Source organism: Staurois parvus, unplaced genomic scaffold (assembly GCF_062004578.1).
Source record: "Staurois parvus isolate SC_StPar_1 unplaced genomic scaffold, SC_StPar_1.0 ptg000562l, whole genome shotgun sequence".
Lineage (NCBI taxonomy): Eukaryota > Metazoa > Chordata > Amphibia > Anura > Ranidae > Staurois > Staurois parvus.
In genome coordinates, this window is record NW_028318358.1 from 11,760,547 (window position 1) to 11,785,897 (window position 25,351).

The 25,351-nt window shown below is 40.9% G+C and overlaps 1 long non-coding RNA gene across 3 annotated transcripts in view; it reads left to right on the forward strand.

Moving 5' to 3' along the window:
* Positions 1–6,964: 6,964 nt before the first annotated feature.
* The window catches only part of LOC149450838 (uncharacterized), a 32,907-nt gene continuing 14,520 nt past the window's right edge, over positions 6,965–25,351 (forward strand). The window contains exons 1-3 of one of the 3 annotated variants that reach the window (XR_016315200.1): positions 6,965–7,008; positions 8,047–8,150; positions 11,566–11,597. This is a non-coding gene — a long non-coding RNA (uncharacterized LOC149450838). The other 2 variants (XR_016315201.1, XR_016315199.1) reach the window with 2 other exon arrangements.

Consider the following 25,351-nt stretch of genomic DNA (forward strand, 5'->3'; position numbering starts at 1 on the left):
GGCGTGCCATTAGAATTAATGACACCCACCCGCTGGTCCGCATTCTTCTGTGTCGGCTGCATGGATTTTTGTGCGGATCTGCAGCAGCACCACCCGCACAGATGTGAACCAAGCCTAAAGGCATAGCAGCGCGACTCATATTAGGTAACTTTTGACCTCCAGCAGCTACACAGGAAAATATACCAGGAGTGGTGAGGATAAGATCATAACCAATAATCCAAATGACAAGCGCTTGGGGATAGTCACCTTGATTGAGGTGTCAGTGCGCTTGATCAGAGATATATAAATATTCTAAATAAGTCTCTATGTCATACACCGCTTGGCGGTACCTCTAGCAATCCACAGGACAGGATTCCCCAGAGCGCGGAGTCTAAGTCCCAGTCTGCTTGTTCACCAGGGCCCCTGATGGTGGGGATGGACTTGGAGCAGACAGTGACCAGGTCGCGGCCCCTGAGTACGCCCGCCTGTGGTAGAGGGATCCGCCAGAGGTATACACTGGTAGAGAGTCTGATGTGAAGAGGCGGATAGGCCTGAGCAGTGGTGACCAGCCCGTGCAGGACGGATGGATGGACAGATGGCAGGGTAGCAAGCGTAGTCAGACAGGCCGGGTCGGTTACAGTGGGGACAGCACGGTACAAATCAGCAGGCAAAGAGTAGTCAGGTCACTCGCCGGGTTCGGTAACAGGAGTTCAGATCAATAGGGATATCCAAGAGAGTAGTCAAACGAGCCAGGGATCAGAGCAGGAGATAGTCAGCAAAGGTCGGGATCAAGCAGGGTTGGCAACAAATCAATCAACAGGTACGCAGGAGCAGGAACAGGGTAATAAGACCATACGGCAACTAGTGTCTGTGCAGTGCAGGTTTAAATAGTGCGCCCTGCGCTGTCATTGGTGCTAGGCACGCGTCCGCGATCGTGAGTGCGCATGCGCGGACGCCACTGCAGCTGTCTGGGTCCTAGCACCGGCTGATTAGAGCTTATTGGCGTTCTTCGCATGCGCAGATCCGTGTGCCACCGTGATTGCTGACACTCTATACCACCATCATTATCTTGTGAACCACAATGCAGTTTTATTGTAATGAATAAAAACAAATGCTCTCTGCATAGTTCATCTTGTAAGAAAGCCAAAGCTTGGATAATTCACTATTCAGCAGAGAATATGGTGTTGTGCCACTGATGCAATAAAGACCACAGTTGTGCTCACAATTAGACTCTGGTTATACTATAGGGTACAGAAAATGGAACACCCAGAAATCTAACCCACTGTAGTTCTGGGATCGTCTCAGCGGTCAACACATAACCGGAAATGGAGCCGGTGGTCAATGATGTCAAATCCGGCACGCAATAAAACTGGATTGTTGTTCACGAGATAATATTGGTGTCATAGAAACATATTCTGAATGTTTATATATCTTGGATCAAGCACATTGACACCTTAACATATGTCACTATCCCCAATGCTTGGCATTTGTATTCTTGATTATCAAGCACATATGTCACTATCCCCAAATCCTTGCCATTTGGATTATTGATTATGTCAAAAATCAATGACAGGCTGAAATTTGCTTCGGCAGTACGCACATTTGAGCAGTACTGGTGTACAGGGTCTATGCCCCGATCCTATTGGAGATCATGCTATAATGGCATGACCTCTAGCAATGTAATGTAACATGTCCTCAGTCTCTGACAGTCTCTAGTGGCATCCATGCAGTCTCTAACAATTTTCTGTATGGTATGTATGCAATTCCTGATCACCTGCTGTAGGATTTCAACAATTTCTGACTGTATCTTGCAACATGTCCCCAGTCTCCAACTACTCCTGTAGTATGCGTGCAGTCTCTGACCATCTCCTGCATGTATTTATTTATTACAGGTATTTATATAGTCACCAAAGCGCTTTACATATCGTACATTCAAACCAGTCTCTGCCCTCAAGGAGCTTACAATCTAAGGTCCCTATCTCACATTCATACATACACATACTAGGGCCAATTTAGACAGGAGCCAATTAACATAACAACATGCCTTTGGTGTGTGGGAGGAAAGCGGAGAACCCGGAGGAAACCCTTGCAAACACAAGGAGAGCATGCAACCTTCATGCAGGTAATGTTCTGGAATTCAAAACAATGACTCTAGTGTTGCAAGGCATAAGTGCTAACCACTAAGCTACTGTTGTATCCACACCATCTGACATTTTTTCTCGTAGCTTTACATACACTGAATAATGTGTGCAGCTTTTTGGTAATATCAGGGGCTTCACTTGTGGCTCTCCTTTTTTAAAGTTGAGCTGAAGTCAAAGAGTTACGATTTTCTATGTTATACAGGGGACATCTAGAAATCTTCCTTGTGCCCGAGCATTACCCTAAAATAAGTACACAAGAATGAAGCATGATAAATCAGGAATTGGGAAACTTTCAGTTGCAGGGATCTCACAGGCAATACTGATGACTAGGACTTTTCCCTTTGCCTGCCTTTGTTTTTTTATTGGGTACAACTTCCACTTCCATTCCCTTAAGTAGACTGACTACCACTTCATTAGAGGGACAACTGTGGAGAAGAAAAGGACACAGAGTCCTGGCTGCAAACAGATGGCAGTTGAGACCTGAGAATGAATCCCGAGTGACACAGATTTGTGTATGTCAGTTTGATCATGTTTAATGTGTAATGAATGTATGCATTGATAATAAAATAAATCATGCTAGCTCTTGAACTTTGCTATGCTATGTGAAAAGCCCTCAGGAAGATATACATGCTTATTTGATAAGGTAATACAATGCACAGCATCCTCCGGCCACCAATCTGATTTATCTAACCTTACAAGAGTTAAAGTAATGTTAAATCCTAATCAATTTTTACCTTAATACATTCCTTGCATTAGGGTAGAAAATGTTTAGGCAGTAGTACCGCCCCCCCTTATACTTACCTGAGCCTCATTCGATCCAGCGCTGTGCCAGTCTTTCCCCCTCACTTCCTGATCTCACAGGTTTTGCCAATGGCTTCCGCTACTGTCAGTCAAAGCCAGTGATGAGGGAGCTGTGGATGAGGCTGAGACCCGCTGTCTGTGTCTATAGGCAGCACAGCTGGGATGGAGACCACATGAGTGCTCCCTTCCTATGGGGACACTCACTAGAGAGGCGGAGTTAGGCATTCCAGCAGGTTACCTGTGAAGAGGAGATTCAGGGCCACTCTGCAATTCCATTGTACAGTGCAGGTAAGTATAAACCTGTTTGTACATACAATACGTGTTTTGTTTTTTTAAATAACAATCACTTTAAGTGAAATCTGATTCATGAGGACACTACATTTTGTCACTGGTCTGGAACAAGCATGTACAGTGGATATAAAAAGTCTACACACCCCTGATAAAATGTCAGGTTTCTGTGATGTAAAAAAATGAGACAAAGATTAATCATTTCAAAACCTTTTCCACCTTTAATGTGACCTATAAACTGTACAACTCAGTTGAACAACAAACTGAAATCTTTTAGGTGGAGGGAAGTAAAATTAAAAACTAAAATAATATGGTTGCATAAGTGTGCACAGCCTTAACCACCTCCCGTCCGGCCGTTGTATATAAACAGCCGGACAGTGGCAGTGCAGGGTCGGATGGCCATTTATAAACGCCTTTCCCAGCCCCCTGCTTGTGCGTGCTCCCTGGGAGCACGCAGCACTGCGATCCGGTGCCTGCTGTGTCCTCCGGAATCAGTGGAACGCCGATCATCGTACGGGACCTCTGTGCGAGGTCCCGATCATGAGATCACTGATTGGGCAATCAGTGATCACATGCAGAGTAGCAAGCAAGATGTCACTTTTAACATCATTGCTTACTACGTGTGAAATATGTGAATGATCACAGAGGTCACATGGTACAAGGCTATTCACAACAGCCTTGTACCATGTGACAACCTGTGACCAATCACAGCTCACACAGTAGTTCTCAATGGTTGCAAGAATGCAGCCAGAGAGAAGGAGAAATGATTATTTTACAGCCTTTTTGGGTGTAAAAGCAATCAGTGTAAAAAAAAAAAAAAAATCATCACCCCCCACAAGTAGTACAGTGTCACTATGGTGACACTGTACTGCTAGGGTGACAGTATGTAAAAAAAACAAACAAAAAAAACCCAAATAATAATATAAAAAATAAAATACAGATTTAAAATTATAATTTTTGGTTAAACTAATTTGGTTTATTTTTTTTTACTAAAAAGATAACGGAATAAATTTTGGCCAAGATTTATTATAAAATATTATTTATTTGCAAATTTTTATAAGAAAAACATTTTTTTTCAAAATTTTTGGACTTTTTCATTCACATAGCAAAAAAAATAAAAATCCCAGTGTTGAATAAATACCACCAAAATAAAACTTTATCAAAAAAATGATAAAAAAATTCATATGGGTACAGTGTTGCATGACTGCGCAATTGTTATTCAAAGTGTGATAGCACTGAAAGCTGAAAATTGGCCTGGACAGGAAGGGGGTAAAAGTGTCCGGACTTGAAGTGGTTAAACTAATCCTTTGTTGAAGATCCTTTTAATTTTATTGCAGAACTCAGTCTTTTTGGGTATGAGTCTATCAGCATGGCAATATTTGCCCACTCTTCCCAAATCTGTCAGATTGCGAAGGCATCTACTGTGCACAGCCCTTTTCAGATCACCCCACAGATTTTCAATTGGATTCAGGTCTGGGCTCTGACTGGCTATTTCCAAAACTTTAATCTTCTTCTGGTGAAGCCATTCCTTTGTTGATTTGGATGTATGCTTTGGGTCGTTGTCATTCTGGAAGATGAAGTTCCTCTTCATGTTCAGTTTTCTAGCAGCCTGAAGCCTGAAGGTTTTGTGCCAATATTTACTGGTATTTGGGACTGTTCATAATTCCCTCTACCTTGACTAAGGCCCCAGTTCCACAACAGAAAAACATGCTGCCACCACCATGCTTCACTGTGGGTATGGTGTTCTTTTGGTGATGCGCAGTGTTGTTTTTGCACCAAACATATCTTTTGGAATTATGGTCAATACCATTATTATGGTCAACCTTGGTTTCATCAGACCATAACACATTTTCCGACATGCTTTTGGGAGACTTCAGAAGTGTTTTTGCAAAATTTAGCTGGGCTTAGATGTTTTTCTTCATAAGAAAAGACTTCCGTCTTGCCAGTCTACATACATATGAAGAATACAGGAGACTGTTGTCACATGTACCACACGGCCAGTACTTGCCAGATATTCCTGAAGCTCCTTTACTGTTGCTGTAGGCCTCTTGGCAGCCTCCCAGACCAGCTTTCTTCTTATCTTTTCATACGTTTTGGAGGAATGTCCAGTTCTTGGTAATGTCACTGTTGCGCCATATTTTCTCCACCTGATGATGTCTGTCTTCATGGTGTTCCATGGTATACCTAATTCCTTGGAAATTCTTTTGTACTCTTATCCTGACTGATGCCTTTTAACAATGAGATATCTCTGATGCTTTGGAAGCTCTCTGCGGGCCATGGCATTTGCTGTAGGATGCGACTAAGAAAATGTCAGGAAAGACCTACTAGAACAGCTGAACTTTATTTGGTGTCAATCAGAGGGACGTTAAATGATGGCAGGTGTATACTGACTCCTATTTAACATGATTTTGAATGTGATTGCTTAATTCTGAACACAGCTACATCCCCAGTTATACGAGGGTGTGCACATTTATGCAACCACATTATTTTAGTTTTTTATGTTTACTTCCACCCCTAAAAGATTTCAGTTTGTTTTTCAACTGAGTTGTACAGTTTATAGGTCACATTAAAGGTGGAAAAAGTTCTGAAATTATCTTGTCTAATTTTTGTACATCACAGAAAGCTGACATTTTCACAGGGGTGTGTAGACTTTTTATATCCACTGTACATGTTTGTTGCTGGTTAGCTACTCCTAAAATAGTAAAGAAAGGATATGGGTGACAATCTCAGAGCTTAAATGTTTAAAAGATAAGTTCACCTTAACAAAAAAAATAATAAATGCACATTTTATTGCAGGTAAAAAAAATGTGCATTTATTATTTTTTTATTTCTGGAGCCTGTAAAGCATTGCAGATCAGGAGATCGCTGGTGCCATGTAGGTCTCCCTCTGACCTGTCACTGTATCTGCTTGCTTGTACATCCCATATGGGCAAGCAAATACTTACTGACAAGAAGGCTCAATGAACTACCATGATGCTGTGAAGCACCATGGTAGTTTATTGAAAACTACAAGCTGACAGCCACAAAGGCTGCTGAAACTTGTAGTTTTCCCGTTCACAGAATACTGTGAATGAGTAACAGGGTGGGGTCTGTGGAGCCCTGCACGACTGCATTTTTTACAAATTGTGACAGCTAGCAGGGAGGAGAAGATCCACTGCTAGCTGTCACAACAGGGATCAGGGGGTTTGGGGGCCAGTCCATTCGTAACATGTTACATCCAGAATATGGGTATAACATGTAACATGTTATGAATTTATCTAAAAGCTAGTTAGCAATAGCAGCTTCCATATTTTTATTACTTTTTAAGTGACCTTCTCCCAGAAATGCTCCCACACTGGGCATATTAAAGTAAAGTATGGTATGTCTCCCATTTTTGATAACTTTCATACATTACATTTACTGAATATTATGTGTGAACCTTTGGTGATGTAAGATACTGCATTTGAGGCACCCTTTATCAAGAACCTTGACCCCCTACCACTCTAGAGAATATCTCTTGCAAGCCCTGTGATAAAATGCTAAAGGTATGGGACATAAATTGACAGGGAAACATGTAAAGCATACCAAGAGTGACACCTCCTCCTTCAGAAAATTCAAGTATGAGCTGGATTGACTTTGTAGTTTCCTGTGCTAAGTACAATGGCTTCATGTTTCTGTATGGCTTCCAAGCAGAAAAGCCTCAGGCATTTAACTCCACCCAAGGTGAGCAGTCCAGACAGCACCTTGTGTGTAGATACTGGCAGAGCAATCGCTCACACTGAACTGCCTTGTTTTATATAACCACAGAGGCTTGGGAAAGGTGTGGCACAGGCACACTCAAAGATACTACCTTTGTGCTTCTCACATACTGCTTTACTAATGGATACTTCTATATTTTATTTTGTATTGCAATACACAAGAGCAGTGTGAATTTGCAGGAATGCAAAGGGTATCTCAGTCTGAGCTAAACTGCAATTCCTTTTTAGGATTTATCTACAGACATTAGTTGAATGGGGTATGGCAGGCCTTGACAGATTTCCATGCAGGCATAACAGAACAAACTAGAAAAGCTACAATTTCTGGGGAAATTGTGTGAAGTGTTCTTGCAATCATGTCCTGATTTTTCAGCTCACACTCTAGCTTTTGTTAGCTCCCACTCTAGTTTTGAACATTCCGCCATTCCGCCATTTAGGACCAATTTCAACACAAAAACGCTGATATTTCGTGAACCATTCGGCGAAACGTTCCACAAAGTAATAGCACACCAATCGGGAACAATCCCCACATTTCGGTATATTACTGTCTATGTAGTGTAAAAACTGTGGGAGGAGTTAGGGTGGTAAATTTGGCTATAATAATAAGAATATATATGTGAGATAACAGTAAGTGGTCTTGCCATGCAAGAACACTTAATTAGGTTAATATTGCACATTGCAAAGTTGGTTATACCAACTCACAATTTTAGATTTGTCAGAAAACTGGTTAATTTGCACTAAATTATGTCAACTCTTTTTTGTAATGTAAATTTTGCTGTATATAGCGATATATTCAGCAACTGCAAATCATGATTAGCATGCTCCTGCAAGTGAAGACTGTCACCGAAACGAGAGGTGTGGAATCTTAGTGGTTTCAGCTACATTGCACTTGAAATAACATCTGTTTAAAAATAAACAGAAAACTGCTACTTGGGGTAATAGGACTATGAAAAATCTAGGACCCTCTTTCAGCAACATCAGTCTTATTCCCAACAATGGACTCTTCTGGAGGGATGATTTTTTTTGTAATATGCTGATAAACATAGGATGCCAGATGGGGTAACCATCTTCCACATGATCATCCTGTTCAACTTTTTGTGCAGAAACCACCTCCGTGATGGCACAAGCTTCGACTGACTCCGACAAGACCCAACCCCCCTTTTCAAATCCTGCAAGACCACCCCTCAATGATGCGTACTCCAATCAAGTAAGTAACCACCCCCCCTTTCCTCTTGCTTAGACTCCCACCTAAATTACACTCTCCGCCTCGTCTGCACGCCCCAGTCATGCTGGCCCTCCCTTTTAGCTTCGCTCAGCCTTGACTGAAAACAAAACTCTTGTATTGGCCAAACATTTAGGTTTAATCAAACCTGCACTGTGGTCTAAAATTGATTATGAGCAATAGGCAAGCAAATATTTGCCAGGCCATTTGGCTGAGGGATACAGTCTTACAGTGCCCACAGACATTCAGACTTCACCTAATGAGATGGGATTGTGCCGTGCTCATCATCTCTAATGATTTTTTTTTATAAAGTAAACCTGTGCTCAGATTACATTTACAGATCCTTAACAAGCAGCAAAAGCACTTTAAAAGCAAGTTCATTTATCTTTATATCTATAAGCATTGTGGTGTAATCTAAGTTGTTACAAACCAAGTGAAACCAGACTTCAGAGTCTTTGTTGTGATCTTTGAGAATCTTAAAGAATTAGTAAATTCACAATAAGGTCTCATGCACATGGCAGGTTTGAGGCTTAAAAATGCCGTTGCGCAAAACCCCACAATTATCCCTGCCCAGGAAGCTGTGTGTGGCGCATACAGCTGGCAATAGAATGGCTGTACCTGGTCTTACTCGGGTATTCGCCATATGCATTTGTGCATTGGCGTAAACATGCGCATATATATATGACATCTTCCCTGAATGCAGGATTTCTGTGTTTTAGTTCCATCCATTCACATCTATGGCTGGCTATATGCGCCAGCTGTGACTCCCTAGGTGGGGAAAACTGCTGGGATTTTATGCTACAGCATATTTTAAACCTTGAAACATCCATGTGCATGAGGGCTTAGAGCACCTAGAGAAAAAAAAGGATAGGTTGCTTCAAAGCTTTAAACATTTCACTTTTTAAAGTTTGAAAGCTGTTTATGGCTTGTTAAGAATATGCAAATAGTTTAACCATTAGCCGCCCGGCCAATGGCCGTTTGGCGGCTTCAGATGTGTATCTGCATTCCGGGTGCACGCCATTTGGCGTGCTCCCGCACATGCGCCGTTTGCGCTAGTGCAGAGCGGCGCAGCAGTGCGATCTGTCATCGGCCGTGCACCTCGGACACGGCCGATGACAGATCCGAGTACCGGCTCCCGTTGCTGGTACCATGTGACCTGCTGTGACCAATCACAGCAGGTCACATGACAGTTGTATACAATGGATGGCTTCATTCATGCCATCCATTGTATACTAGTGCCTAGCTGTGAATGGTCACAGCTAATCACATGCACATGTCATGTGATTAGCTGTGACCAAATCACAGCTAAGCACAAAAAAAAAAAAAAAAAAAAAAAAAGCTGAATGAATCGATTTCATTCAGGTAAGTGCTTGCTTATAGCAAAGTAATTCTTTGCTATAAGCAAATTGTGTAAAAAAAAAAAAAAAAAATACTGATCACTTCCCCAAAGTAGTACAATGTTACTATGGTAACTGTACTATTTTGGACATAGTAAAATATGAAAAAAAATCTTAAACAAATTAAAAAAATAAAAAAAAATAAAAAAAATATATATATATATTTTTTTTTCATACTGTCACCAGTCAGTGTCCCTTTTCACCGCCATGCCAGTTATATGATGACGCTGTACTGCACTGGTGACAGTATGTAAAAAAAAAAAATAGTGAAAATAATTTTTTTCATTTTTTCATTTTCCGAAAAATTATGACAAAAAAATACAACTTCAAAAAACTCGCCATGCCTCTTATGAAGTACGTCGGACTGTCTACTCTGCAAAAAGGGGTCATTTGGGGATATCTGTACTATTCTGACATTCTTGGACCTCAAGATATTAGATTGGCTGTCAGTACTTCAGGATTGATCAATTTTCAGATCTATACCATAGTTTGTGAACTCTATAACTTTCCTAAAAACTAAAAAATACATCCTAATTTGGGTTATTTTCACCAAACTTTTATAACAGAAACAAAGAAAATGTGTTTTTTTTTCAAACTTTTTGGTCTTTTTTTGTTAATTTAGCAAAAAATAAAAACCCCAGTGGTGATTAAATACCACCAAAAGAAAGCTCTAGTTGTGTGAAGAAAATGATAAAATTTTAGTTTGGGTACAATGTTGTATGACCGCGCAATTGTCATTCAAAGTGTGAGAGCGCTGAAACCTGAAAAATGGCCTGGGCAGGAAGGTGTAAAATTGCACGGTATTGAAATGGTTAATGTACAAGTGAACACATCTATCTAATGAAAATATGTTAGGTCTATTTTTCTGTCATGATAGTTTTCACAAACTCAGATTTGCTATCTTATCTATTGCTGACCAAATGATCTATAGGAGGCACGCTAAACCTCATGTGAATACGGAAAGCTTAAAAAAATCGATGTGATTTTTAATAAAGTGACTTTTCTCTGTCTAAGCTGGGTGGTATTTGGATGTACAAATTTGGTGCTGGTTACCAGGGGCGGACTGACAACTCATGGGGCCCCCGGGCAATAGGGGATCATGGGGGACCTTGTCCTTGCCCAAACTCAAAAAAACCTATGAAAAAGGTACCAGGGGCATCTCATGGGGCCCCCTAGTGACCCCGGACCCTCGGGTATTGCCCGAGTTTCCAAGTGGTCAGTCCGCCCCTGCCTGAAGTACAGCCAGTATCTTCTTGACTGATGCACATTCCCAACTGAATATAATGGCCTGGCAATCAGCCCTCTGTGAGCACATAGATTGGCAGACCATTTTTACTGTATATGATATAGTAATTACTTTTAATTTTCCTGAAATTGAGTATATTTCTGCAGTCATTCAGCACATGCAAGAGACAGGGACAACCTGCAAGTATCTAAAATATCATTATGCAAATGTGAAATAATAAAATTACCAAAAAAAGCATATTTATGAAAATATACTGTAGTTTGTCATTAAATTGGTATTTAGCCACTGAGGCAAAGTTGGGCCTATTTTTTGCTTTTTAATTGTAGATTGGGAGAGTCAGCGTTAATTTTGATTATTTAAATGAATTCATAAGGCAATAAATATAATATTTTACAACCATCTGCAGGATAATACATGCTAATAATATTCCTTAGAATCATGTCAGATAGACAGATTAGTATCAGCTGATATAAGCAATTGTCTTAAAATCTGCTCCATCAGTGACTTGTCTGATTTGTCCCTACAACTTGGATTCTGGCTTGACTGTGTACCACCACTTGTTAATCTTCCCATTATGGGCTTTTAATTGGAGAACATTTAGAGAAAAATGTTAAAACTGAGTTTCCAGACATCACCCATGTTGTAAGATGTACATACAGTACATCTAGGTCAATATGAAAATATTACAGTGTACATTGTAGTGAGGACACTGACTTGTATGGAGATAATGGTAAACAGGTTTTCATTTTTTGGACAGGCAGAATCAAAGTGGAAACAGCAAGAAAACTGGTGAGTAGTTTAATATGTTTGGTTGTGACATTCTCGCCAGCCCTGCAGATGCCTTTTTTTAGACCAGATTGTTTAGGTTAGGCATATCAATACCTGGTAAGGTACTCATGTCAGCTACCCAGTTTTCACATACAATAATCTAGGAATCAGTACTATTTGCTCCTGGGGCCACACAGTGGTCCCAGTACGCTCTGACACTTTATTCGGATCCATTTTTTTGGAGTTAGTTTAGTGCCTAATTTTTGTCTTGTCCAGTAACTGCACTGGCCACTACTATTGCTCTTTTAAAGTTCCCTAACTTGGGGAGTTAGTCACTGTCAGGGTTGTATAGTAGCTGACCATTAAGCCTGGGTTCACACTAATGCAGTGTGGAATTCACAGCAGTTTCTGTGAGAATTTGCACCCCCTTCATGCGAACCGCTGCGAGTGTGTTTGTTAAGATAACAACACCCCAAAATCGGCTTGCAAAATGCGGTGTGATGTGCAGAATCTGATTGCATGTATGTGAATACCCATGCGATCAGATTCTAGTGCCGACCTAGAAAAAGGTCCTGCACCTTTTTTGGTGTGGATGGAGTTCAATTTGAGCCATACAGCCGCACAGAATTTGCATGTGGTTTGCATAGGGATGCAGTGCGGTTCCTGTGCGAATCACATGCGATATGTTGCACCGCATCAGTGTGAACCCAGGCTAAAGCAGTTGTATGTACTTTTAACCACTTAGATATGGACCTTGGCTCACATATGATAGCTGTTCAATAATCTAAGATGATCATAGAAATGAACAGTCGTACACCGACTGCTTTTGATCATTGTCACTATCAACACAGCTCATTTGAAATCTTCACGCCTGTGTAAGGTTATTCTTTATAGAACACATCTGGTAAATAAAAGGGAAGAAGCAGGGATGTTAGCATTGTCTGTACCCCTACAGTTATACCCTGATTTTACACATTTTTATTGCAATCCTTCATTCCATTAGAGAATACAGAACATTTAATTATATGTCATCATCTATAATTCACAGCCTTTGTTTCTGTCGGCAACAAATGACACACAACAAATAAATCTGCTTAGCAGTAAATTTACAGCAGACCTCAAAGTTATCTGATAACTCTCTCCCTGAGAGCTTGGATCTGCTGACTGTGTCTATGACAAGAATGTCACTACAGTTCAAGGTGTGGCTGTGACTGGTGTAACAGCAATACACACTCCATACACATAAGGAAACCCAGCTTGATTTTTACAGGGTTTTTCAGTAGGAGTTTACGCAATCGCATTGTCAATATGAATGTGCACTTTGACACAGAGTAATGTGCAGCTGGTTGGGTCTGCTTCTTAGACCCCACCAGTCAGCTGCAATGTATCACTTTCAATGGGGCCACTTATTTTTAAGTCCGCAAACGTGCGAAAAACAAAAAACCCGTAAGTGTTCACAAAAAAAGTGCAAGTGCAAAACACCACACGAAAAAGTGCACTTAGGGGTGTGCTTTGTCCTTCCCCGAAGGGGATGGACCACTACCCTGATCCCCCGGGGCACGAAGCTCCTGACAGGGACAAGGTTCCCATTTGGTCCTCCTGGCCACTACTGCTGTTGCTGCTGGTAGCATTCCTTTAACTGAAGAAAAAAAAAATAACTAAATCTGACCCATCCCAAGCATCATTGAATCTCAGGGAGAGGGAGACTTTTGCATCCCAAAAGTGGCGTGGGTCTGGGCTTTCAACTGGAAAAGTGCTGAGAGGAAGATGAGCATAGTCAATACACTACCCTCACCTACAATTGCTTCATCCATTGGTACTTAATGTTTCACTGCTTAGTTCAATAACAGATTAAGTTATGCAATAAAGGTATGTGGTATGCAACAAGTATATTACTATGGCATGCTTAAACTGAAAAGTGAAAACATTTAGCTAATTTATTATCAAAAATGAAAGTTTTTTTTTTTTATATTTTGATTGAGAGGAAGAAAACAGTAAATAAATCTCCATAAAACCCTATAAAACTTGCAGGGCCCTTTTTATCTCTTATGTTGTTGATCAGTTTAGTTGGCCTAGTATATAAAATGTCTCATTCAGCAGTTCTTTGTTTTGCTCATTCAAATGAATTAATTAATTGCATATTGATTGCAAGACCAAGCCAACCACTCAAAATGCTGTACTGAAACAACCAACTATCAGCATGAAATCTGGAATAATCAGGAAGTTTAAAAACTAGTAGCTCCAGACTGACCATCTGCTCTGCAATCACAGATATCCTTAGCACATACCATGAGGTTACGCAGCAGGCACGTCAACAAGATATTTTTTAGTGCATTCAAACAAAGATTCCTTTGGTCTTTATCTGAACTTTGGCATTGCTTGTTTATTAACAAACCACTATGCCACATTAGAAGATGGGATGAGCCAGTCTGCCCAACTTTGGTTTGCAAAATGTTTTATGATTTTTGCTTGACATTTGCAAACTGTAGCAAACACCTTTCTTTGCATACAAACCAGGGGCGGACTGACAGCTCATGGGGCCCCTGGGCAATAGGGGATCATGGGGCCCCTGTGTCCTTGCCCAAACTCAAAAACTCCTATGAAAAAGGTACCAGGAGCATCTCATGGGGCCCCCTACGGCCCTCAGGCAGTGCCCGAGTTTCCAAATGGTCAGTCCGCCCCTGATACAAACACACAAGCTGTACTTTACTTTGTTTTTTGCTTTATTGGTACCATGCTCTATCTATCCCAGATAGGTCATGCAGATATAACAAATTGAAGTCTATGGGGAGTAAAACACATTGTTCAAATTTAGCTATTTGTAGAGCTAATAAGCAAGTTATTGTCAAATGGCATGGGAAGCTGGGTACTACCATGGGGGACATGTACCAATGCCAGCATTAAATGCACAGTATCAGCCTATATAGAGTTGTGAAATCTCCTTAACAACAAACACTATCAATATGGCTGCTATGAGCTCACCCATTTAGGCCTGGTTCACACCTATGCAGGTTACTGCATTTTGCTGGTGCGTTTTGATTGTTTTCCCCATTGTTTAAGATGCATCTTGCGTCTTTTGGGAGGTGTCCTTTTGTGGGAGAAACCAGCAAAAATGCAGCAGAACACATAAAAAATGCAAGCACTGCATTTTTTATGAGTTTCCGTTGCATTTCCATTGAAGTCTATGTAATAAAAAATGCAACCTGCTGCAGGAGAAAAGTCCCTGACCCTTTCCAAAAAATGCACTGGTGGAAAATGCACAGATGTGAACATGACCCATAGGAAACCATATTAGATCGACTGTAGTGAGTTTCTGCAAAACTGAAAAAACAATGAAAACTGCATAGGTGTGAACCAGACCTCACAGTGAGGTAGCTTGGTCATCTATCCCTTCAGATTATTGGCTCTTTTGACTCAGCTGACCAGGGGCAAAGACCATGCATTTTGGGTTGTTCCTTATTGCTAGAGGAGAACCTGCAAAGTTTTTTGGCTAAATGTTTGCAATTCATGAACCTGAACTTCATCTTTAATTTAAAGACAGTGTGCATTCAATTATCAGAATAGTCAATTTACCTACCAAGATATAAAAGTCTGAACTGTACGGACCACCCCTACTTCATATGATCCCTGCTTAGATTTAACAAATCACATTGTATTTTACTAAAGTGGAAAACATGCTGAGTAAACCCAGTTGTTTGAGGGGACCATGATTTAGGTTCCTTATCTCCCTGACTGCGTGATAATTTATCCAGCTAACAGCATAATAATAATAAAACAATGAGAGAATAAAGGATATTATTATTATTATTATTATTATGGTTCTTTCATCTAGTTGGTTTTGGGCTGCTTAGAGTTCCATAGAATTTAGTTATGCTTCACAAACCTGGACTTTTAACAGGTTGGCCAACAGGGCACTGGCTTCCCTAGCCAAATCTCAAAAAGCCCACATGCTCCTCAGATGACCCTAACCCACCACCTTGAGACATCTAGTGTTCGTCCATGGCCAATCTTTGCTCCTGCACAGATCACCAGTCACTTCAGTATTTCTCAAACAATTGGAATGTAGTTACATGGATCTGTTTCCAGCTTCTGATAGCCAACCACCAAAGACAATTGGGAGCAAGGATGGAACAACATTGTAAAGACGGAGATCCAGCACAGATACAAAATGGAGTCAGATTTAGTTAGGAATATAGGCTGGAGGACTTATTAACTTAACTTATTGACTTGCCTCGGCAACAACAGAGTGATCAGAGTAGTCTTATGTTATTAGATACAGTCCAGTGTGAGAGTTTGCACTTAGTATGGGACGGAGACAAAGATATAAAATAAGGGAAGGACACTGGGCGTGGGAACAATGCACATTCCCTTGCACACAGGTTTGTTTGTGGTATTGGGGCTGGGGATTTGTATTTGGAACACGGCCACCAGGAATGCTGAACTGGAAAAGAAAAATGAATAACTAACTAATTGCCAAGCCAAGGTGTTTTTTTCCTTTTCCTCAAACATGTAATTGCCCGTATACTTGCATTTTGTTAGGATTGTTCTGATATTTGGATCTCAAAAGTAGTGGGCATGTCAAAATGAGAGTGGTCTGTCTGGATCTGGTCCATTTTTTGGACAGATGCTAGACAGGTCATGTCGGCCAATGATCTGTTTTAATTTTATTAAATTAGTAATAATAGTGCAACAAGAGATTATGTTGTATAAACACATAAGAAAGAAGTAGCTTGCTGCTTTATCATGGCAATGGCTTGTTTTCTTATATTTATATTATATTTTTGTCCAGGCCCTGACATTCTCTAAAACTAGACCTAACTATGGCTATTTGGAGTTTTAAGAATGCTAAGGCTTTCCAAAACATTTGCAGTGAGTCCTAGTTGTATATACCAATGCACTTGGTTGAATTTTTATTATCTTGTGCATAATAAGCAACATTACAGCCCTAAGTTGTGACAAGTGAGGCCATATTCACATTTAATATCTCATGGTTACACAGTTTGTGAATGCTTGCTAGAAATTTTGCAAGTGGGAGATCACCATGGAAGTGGGGGCAGACCTGACTCATAAGATTCCTGCAGAGTATTAAAGGTGTGGACTCTGGCACAGAGCTAAAAGACAGCAAAACTCTGTCCAGAATTCCAGGTGCTCAGATGTCTGAGTCATACACTGGAGGGGAGGGAGGGGTTCCTCAGTCGAAGGCTTTAAAGCTCAACAATTCAAGGACAGCCTGCAGGCAATTCATAACTAGTGCTGACTTGTAGAGATAGTGCTAAAAAAGCACAGGGTTCAGGCATGCAGAGATGTGTGCAGGTATGTCAGTCCTGAGCACGAACCAAAAGTCTGAGACCACCTAAATCTCTGCTAGCTATATAAGTATATATGATCTCCCTCCTTATATTCGGTGCATGTATATCCAGACATATTCAGTAATGCAAAGAGCAAGAAGCAACGATTAATGAACCAGCAAGCTGCAAATATTTAGATATACAGTATGGGTCAGGGGCGGACTGACAACTCATGGGGCCCCTGTGTCCTCACCCACACTTAAAACCACACCCAAAAAGCCTATGAAAGGTACCAGGGGCATCTCATGGGGCCCCCTACTGACCCCGGGCCCTCGGGCAGTGCCCGAGTTCCCAAATGGTCAGTCCGCCCCTGGTATGGGTATATACATATAGATTTGTCTGTAGAGATGCTTAGAATTTGAGTCCAAATTGCACAGTCCTCCACAAAGCCGACAGTAAATATTTACTGATCACCAATATATAGTTATTGATTCCCTTCAATTCTCAAATCAATTCAATTTTCTCAATTTGATTTGTCTTGTGCAATAACCTATTATACACAATCGGAAAACATATCTTTTGTACTTCAGAATTCATAAGTGCTTTAAGTATTAACTTGTAGAATGCCTCATAGTACTTGTCATTAAAGAGTCAAAGAAAAAATCTACAAATGTCAATACTCTTGCAGCGCAACAGCATTGTATGCCATGCATCATCATAGTTTGAATCTCGGCCTCTCCATCAGCGATAGGCAAAGATTCAAACCATCTATGGGCAGGCGGATTGTATCTAAGTTGACCCATTGATTGACTTGGGTACAACCAACCAGATTATTACATATGATGATTGCCAGCGGCTGAAGCTGCCAGCAATAATCAGTGTTCTCTGGGTAGGGATGGTTCTCTGCGCCCCCCTGCCAGGAGGACACAATCGCTCCATGGGAGGGATTCCCTCAACACTGACTGTGTTGATGAGGGAATCCAGGAATTTTTGCTGCAGGAAAGAAAATTGCAGCATCTATGGCCTGCCTTTAGATTCTGAAGGAAGCTGCCATTCTTTGACTCTGATCACATGCTAATCCTGAATCACACTAGTGAATTGCAATCAGTATGAAGTACAGGGGCCACCAGAAATGAGCTTGGGCTAGGGTTGCCACCTTATCCCTTTAAACCCGAACGCATATTCTTTACACAGGTTCTGAGGCTAATTTAATGCACATAAGGCACCGAGGGAGTTTAATTACCACCTTAATCAGCCACAGAACCTGTGTAATTAATGTATTCAGGTTTAAAGGGATGAGGTGGCAACCCTAGCTTGGGCATGTTCAGATCCTAGTCCGAACACTTGTGAGCAAGCCAGCAGCAAGTAGGCAAGGCATGCCAAGCCCATCAGGTATGCTCCCAGTGTACACATGTGGCTGCAGGGCTGGGCCAGTCAGGTGGGTTCAGACTAGGATCCGAACTTTAAAGGCACTAAAAACTGCAGAGGGGATATTTTATTTCGTCTCTGCTTACATTCCTATGAGTCAAACGAAAACTAAGTTCTCTAGTTACAGGAAAAAGCACATCGAAGCAGATATATATAGGGCCCCTTTCACATGGGCCAGAATACGATTTGCTCAGCATGGGATCTGAGCAGAGCGGAGGGATGAAAGGTCAGTGTCAGCTCGGTTTCTTCAGAGCAGACACAGAAGGAGCCTGCTCTGTTCTATGGGTGGCTGGGTGTAAATGGATCAGCTGTCCGTTTACATCTGCATACTCTCCGATCTGCCTAGACAAAGGGAGATAGATCCATATTCCATTTTTTTTTTTTATATCAGACCAAATTGGATTGGAGGTAGGCAGGTGTAAATTGACACAAGTACGTTTACACCCGCCAGTCCATAGGGATAGATGGATCAACGGATCAGGTCCACCTGAAAAACTGACAGGTGGACCTGGTCAGATCGCCAGTGTGAAAGAGGCCTTAGTGTTCCAAAAAATCATGTTTTCCATAGCAACCAGTTAGGATTTTTGATTGTTTAATCAGAACTGTACAAGAAAAAAATTTGGAGGCTATTTGGTTGATATGAACACAAATGTTTCTTATAGAACATTTTTTTTTTATATAACAGCCACAAAATCATTTGTCTAAAGGACACATTCACTGGATCAGTTACCCCTGTAGTTCTTTTCAGAAGTCACAGTTTGTACACATGGACATCCCAAGCTGAGTTGTAAAGTTGATTATTTTAATGTATCACAGTTATTGGTGTCTGTGAGAGTTGATTCAATAAAATGTTTTTAGTAGAACACCTATGTTATGTTTGGGAATTGCCTTCCTGTCGCGTTGACTGCAGAAAGTGTTGCGTCTGGGTGGGGTGAGAATGCTCTGGTCTCTCTGTGATGTGCAGGGAAGCTGCCCCACCCAAAGCTCCGGAGGAACAACATTGACAGAATCAGAGCAGGGAGGAATCCCTACCACACCCAGACCAGACAAAGCTGCTGCTTAATTTGCTCTCCCAGCTCAGGCCATCTAAAAAAAAATCCCTTGTACCCTCTATGTGATTACTACTACTTACCTTACTACCCCCATCATTTGGAATGACAAGTCCATCCCTAAGTAAATAAACAGATGATCAGTGAATGAATGCTAGCAGCATCATGCTCAGTAGGTCTCTGTTCTATATCTATTGATATAATCATCTCTAAAACTTGGAATGTTTAGTGATTCTGAAATATGGAGTAACAGTTTAAAATATGTAAGATAACATTTCCACTTGTATGCACATACGATAATCCTTGGTCACTTTATTATTCCATAGGCGATTGTGGATGGGGTTTTGCTGAGAATGCTTAAAGTAGCTGTAAAGCCTGAAGATTTTTTGCCTTTATGCATGAAGGTAAAGAACCTTCAGCATGCAGCTTTCCCCCGCAGCGCCCCCTAATACTTATCAAAGCCCGATTCAGAGATGTGCACGAGAGCGGCTGTTGTCCTGGCTCTCTGCCTCCTCATTGGCTCCTGATGCTGTCAATCACAGTCAGTGAGGCGGGAGCAGAGCTGAGCCCTGTTCTGTGTGTCTTATGGACACACAGAGAAGGGCTTAGGAGCGAGCACACACAAGTGCACCCATAGCAAGCGGCTTGCTATGGGGGCGCTCAGCAGAAGGGAGGAGCCCTGAGCTCCAGCAGAAAGCCCGAGAATAAACAAACATTGTATAGGGAATGGTAGATGAAAGACCGTCTACACTGAATCAGATATACCAGCTGCATGTAACATTATAATTTTTAACAGTGGGACTGAATTTAGTTGTGCAATGCAATAATTTGTACATGCAATAGATACGATTGTGCAAAACTGTGTGCAGATACATCCACTATTATTCTTGGTATTGGAACCACATTAATGTATAAACAAGGGAGATGCATGAAGCAAATTGGCCACATTTGCTGCACAATAGTCTACATACTCTTACTCTATGGCCATAAGCTGTTTGAATCTCAGTCGGTTCAGCAGAAACTGTCTGAGATTCAAACCGTGTGTGGGCAGGCTGAATGTACCAAGTTGATCGATCAACTTTGGTACAACCAGCCTGCCAGATTCACTTGGCTGCTATAGCTACTAGCAATAATCACTGTCTTCTCCCTGTTGGCCCCTCCCCACCTGCCCCCCTCCCACCGGAAAAGACAATTGTCATTTGTTCAACGGGAGGGATTCCCCTGTCAGGATGGTCTGTGTTGATGGGGGAATCCATGCAAATTCCTTTGCTGCAACCCTTGGTTGCAAGAAAGAAATTTGTACTGCCTATGGCCTGCCTAAGAGACCTTACACATGGTACTATTGTATGAACATATTCCTAGCAGAAAAAAACATGAGGATGGCTTGTATAGCACATGCCTGTATTTGTGTGTGTGTACACACACGTAAAATTCTTATACAGTCAGGTCCATAAATATTGGGACATCGACACAATTCTAACATTTTTGGCTCTATACACCACCACAACGGATTTGAAATGAAACAAACAAGATGTGCTTTAACTGCAGACTGTGAGCTTTAATTTGAGGGCAGTTACATCCAAATCAGGTGAACGGTGTAGGAATTACAACAGTTTGCATATGTGCCTCCCACTTGTTAAAGGATGAAAAGTAATGGGACAGAATAATAATCATAAATCAAACTTTCACTTTTTAATACTTGGTTGCAAATCCTTTGCAGTCAATTACAGCCTGAAGTCTGGAACGCATAGACATCACCAGACGCTGGGTTTCATCCCTGGTGATGCTCTGCCACTGTCTTCAGTTCCTGCTTGTTCTTGGGGCATTTTCCCTTCAGTTTTGTCTTCAGCAAGTGAAATGCATGCTCAATCGGATTCAGGTTAGGTGATTGACTTGGCCATTGCATAACATTCCACTTCTTTCCCTTAAAAAACTCTTTGGTTGCTTTTGCAGTATGCATTGGGTCATTGTCCATCTGCACTGTGAAGCGGTGTCCAATGAGTTCTGAAGCATTTGGCTGAATATGAGCAGATAATATTGCCCGAAACACTTCAGAATTCATCCTGCTGCTTTTGTCAGCAGTCACATCATCAATAAATACAAGAGAACCAGTTCCATTGGCAGCCATACATGCCCACGCCATGACACTACCACCACCATGCTTCACTGATGAGGTGGTATGCTTAGGATCATGAGCAGTTCCTTTCCTTCTTCATACTCTTCTCTTCCCATCACTCTGGTACAAGTTGATCTTGGTCTCATCTGTCCATAGGATGTTGTTCCAGAACTGTGAAGGCTTTTTTAGATGTTGTTTGGCAAACTCTAATCTGGCCTTCCCGTTTTTGAGGCTCACCAATGGTTTACATCTTGTGGTGAACCCTCTGTATTCACTCTGGTGAAGTCTTCTCTTGATTGTTGACTTTGACACACATACACCTACCTCCTGGAGAATGTTCTTGATCTGAACTGTTGTGAAGGGTGTTTTCTTCACCAGGGAAAGAATTCTTCGGTCATCCAGCACAGTTGTTTTCCATGGTCTTCCTGGTCTTTTGGTGTTGCTGAGCTCACCGGTGCGTTCCTTCTTTTTAAGAATGTTCCAAACAGTTGTTTTGGCCACGCCTAATGTTTTTGCTATCTCTCTGATAGGTTTGTTTTGTCAGCCTAATGATGGCTTGCTTCACTGATAGTGACAGCTCTTTGGATCTCATCTTGAGAGTTGACAGCAACAGATTCCAAATGCAAATAGCACACTTGAAATGAACTCTGGACCTTTTACCTGCTCATTGTAATTGGGATAATGAGTGAATAACACACACCTGGCCATGGAACAGCTGAGAAGCCAATTGTCCCATTACATTTGGTCCCTTAACAAGTGGGAGGCACATATGCAAGCTGTTGTAATTCATACACCGTTCACCTGATTTGGATGTAAATACCCTCAAATTAAAGCTGACAGTCTGCAGTTAAAGCACATCTTGTTCATTTCATATCCTTTGTGGTGGTGTATAGAACCAAAAATGTTAGAGTTGTGTCGATGTCCCAATATTTATGGACCTGACTGTAGCTTCAAGGGAGTGGGGCATACGCACACATATATATGTGTAAAAACACTGACCAACAATGCAGATTTTTGTATTTTTTTTACTGATCTATACACAGCGCAAGTTTGCAAGCCTGTGTGTACAGGTACAATAAAACATTAAGTTAAAATACCCGAATGCCTAAAAACGTGTGCAAGAGACCTAAAGCTGGCCATACATAGCTAGATTTTCATTTTAACATTCTTAGACAAATCATTCATCAAAACATTCCTTTTTTGCCATCATTGGTGTCCGTTTATGGACCAGCGGTAATAGATCGCTGCTCAGTTCTCCGGCATTCTCGAAGAACACAGTTCTCCTGTGAATGCAGTTTATGAAGCAGTTCTCCGAAGGGAGAACGGTCTCCAAACGCTGGAGAACGGTCTACAAACTCTGGAAAACGGCTCATTTTACTATAATCTCGAGAGATTACAGTAAAAGATCAGTTTACTAAACAGAGGTAAATTATCTCTGCTTAGTTTTCGGTCCCTCTGATTCTCCAGCTCTGGGCTGGAGAATCTGGAGGGAGAACACAGATCTCCAGAGAAGGGCTGACATGATCTCCTGAGTGTCATAAACTGTGAATGACCAGAGAATAGCTGAGATCTGTTGAATCGCAGCTATTCTCTGTGTCATAAACGGACACCATTGAGTCCGCTAATATAGGTGTACATTTATTAAGCGGAGATATTTTATCTCATTTCAGTTCTCTGCAGTTCTCAGGGAAAAATCTTCTCCTCTGTCCCCTTGTTTATGAAGCGATGAACATTTGTTCTCAAAAGGAGAAGAGAGGAGAAGTTTTTCCTCCTGAGAACAGCTGAGATCTATGTAGAAGGGGAAGGGGCTGCATGTGATCTTCTGAGATAATTGTGTGATTACAGATCACCTGAGTTTAAACAGAGAAACCAAAGTTAAAAAGACCATGCAATTACCTGAAAAAATTAAGCAATGACCATTTGGTATTTTTTTACGCACATTTTGGCACATTCTTTAAATGTGTATTTTGGCTCCTTTTTATTGCGCATTTTAGCATTACTTGCAAACATTTTGCTGCTTTTTTACATGCTGTTTTTTTATAACACTCATTTTGATGTGGGTTTTTTAAATGTGCATTTTGGCGCATTTTTCTAAACTCACATTTAGGAGCTTTAACACACATTTTGGCACAGGTTATTTTAACATGCATTTTGGTGTGGTTTGTAACACACATTTTGGCACTTTTTTAAAGTGCATTTTAATTTGGTTTTCTGCATATTTTGTCAAACTGCACATCTGCCAGCCACTTTTGGGTGCCATTACAAATAATGGCACAACAAAAATGACATGCATTTTGCATGCGTTTCCAGAACACACAGAAAAACGGAAGTAAAGAGTGAGCCAAAATACATGTTAAAAAAGCACCAAAGTGCACATAAAAATGTCAACTCAACTAAAAAACGACAATACACTATAACTAAACTGTATGTATGAGTGTGTATATGATATAGATATATCTATATATATATATATATATATATACTGTACACTATATATATATAAAACCCATATATACATACATAAACATACAGTATATAGTTATAATTTATATCACTGTTTAACCCCACTGGTGCTGATATTAAGAAGAAAGAAGCCTTCTTCCTCACATCACAGCATGTTTCTCACCAAGATTCTCTAGCTCTGGGCTGGAGATATTTTAAAGAAATGCCCAGTGAGATCTTTAGATCTCACCATCATAAACTGGCCATCTCTGTAAAAGTGAATGACAGAAGGGTGTGTCCTGTGATGAGAAGTAAAGAAAATGTCCTCGGCTCTTCACCACAGCTTCATAAACTGGCACACCTGAGAGATCAGACGTGATCTTCAGGATCTCGGCTTTTCTCTCTTTCTTAAACGGACACCTTAGTTTGAAAACCCTTAGAATTTCATCCAGACGTGGAATGGAATGGAATACCAGACATATTAAACAGGTTCCATTACAATATGTAAGATTTTTTTTCCTGAATAGAAACCACATTTACAGTTAGAATTTATTTTGTTTGAGAGAAGTTTTCCATCTTTGAATTTTCTCATCACTACGTTTGAAAGTGATCGTTGATTTGGCCCCATTAACCATTAGAAAGTCAAATGAACATTTGAAAATGAACATTGATGAATTATATTCTGCTATTGTATGACCAGCTTTAGTGGTGATTAGAGAACAGTATGGGAATAAGTGATACAGAGCAGATCGGTACCATGAGATAACAATTGATAAACATTGGGGGAGACTTACTAAAACTGGTGCGCACAGAAGATGGTGCAGCTGTGCATAGTAACCAATCAGTTTCTAGCTTCAGGTTGTTCAATTAAACGTTGACAAAACCTGGAAGCTGATTGGTTACTAGAGTTGCATCAGATTCTGTGTGCACCAGTCTAAGGCTACGTTCACACTTGACTTTATTTCTAACTCCCGCCGAACGCCCCTATAGCATTAGAGAGGCGTTAGACAGGCGTTTGGGAAGTGTTTGTAATACTCCCCAAATGCCCTATGCGCGTTTTTGAAGCGTTTGATAGACGTTTGCAAAGCATTAGAACCACACCACAATCGCCTATAATGAAGTTTAATGGTATTAACGCTCCACAAACCGTGCCAAGCGTTTGAGAAGCATCACCATAGACTTGAATGGGAGGCTTCAACTCCTCCTGACTCCACATGAAGTGTCAGTTTTGCAGTTTTTAATGCTCCAGTGTGAACAGCACTGTGTGCTGTCATGTGCAGAATTTTCAAATGCCTGTCTGATGCCTGCTGACAAAGCTAGTGTGAATGTAGCCTTAGTAAATCTTCCTCATTGTTCTGCATCACTGACTAAAAATCACAGCATGCTATTCATTTGTGTTTCTTTCTATTTAAATGTTTTCATTTTTCTTAGCACTGAACATAACACCACAAT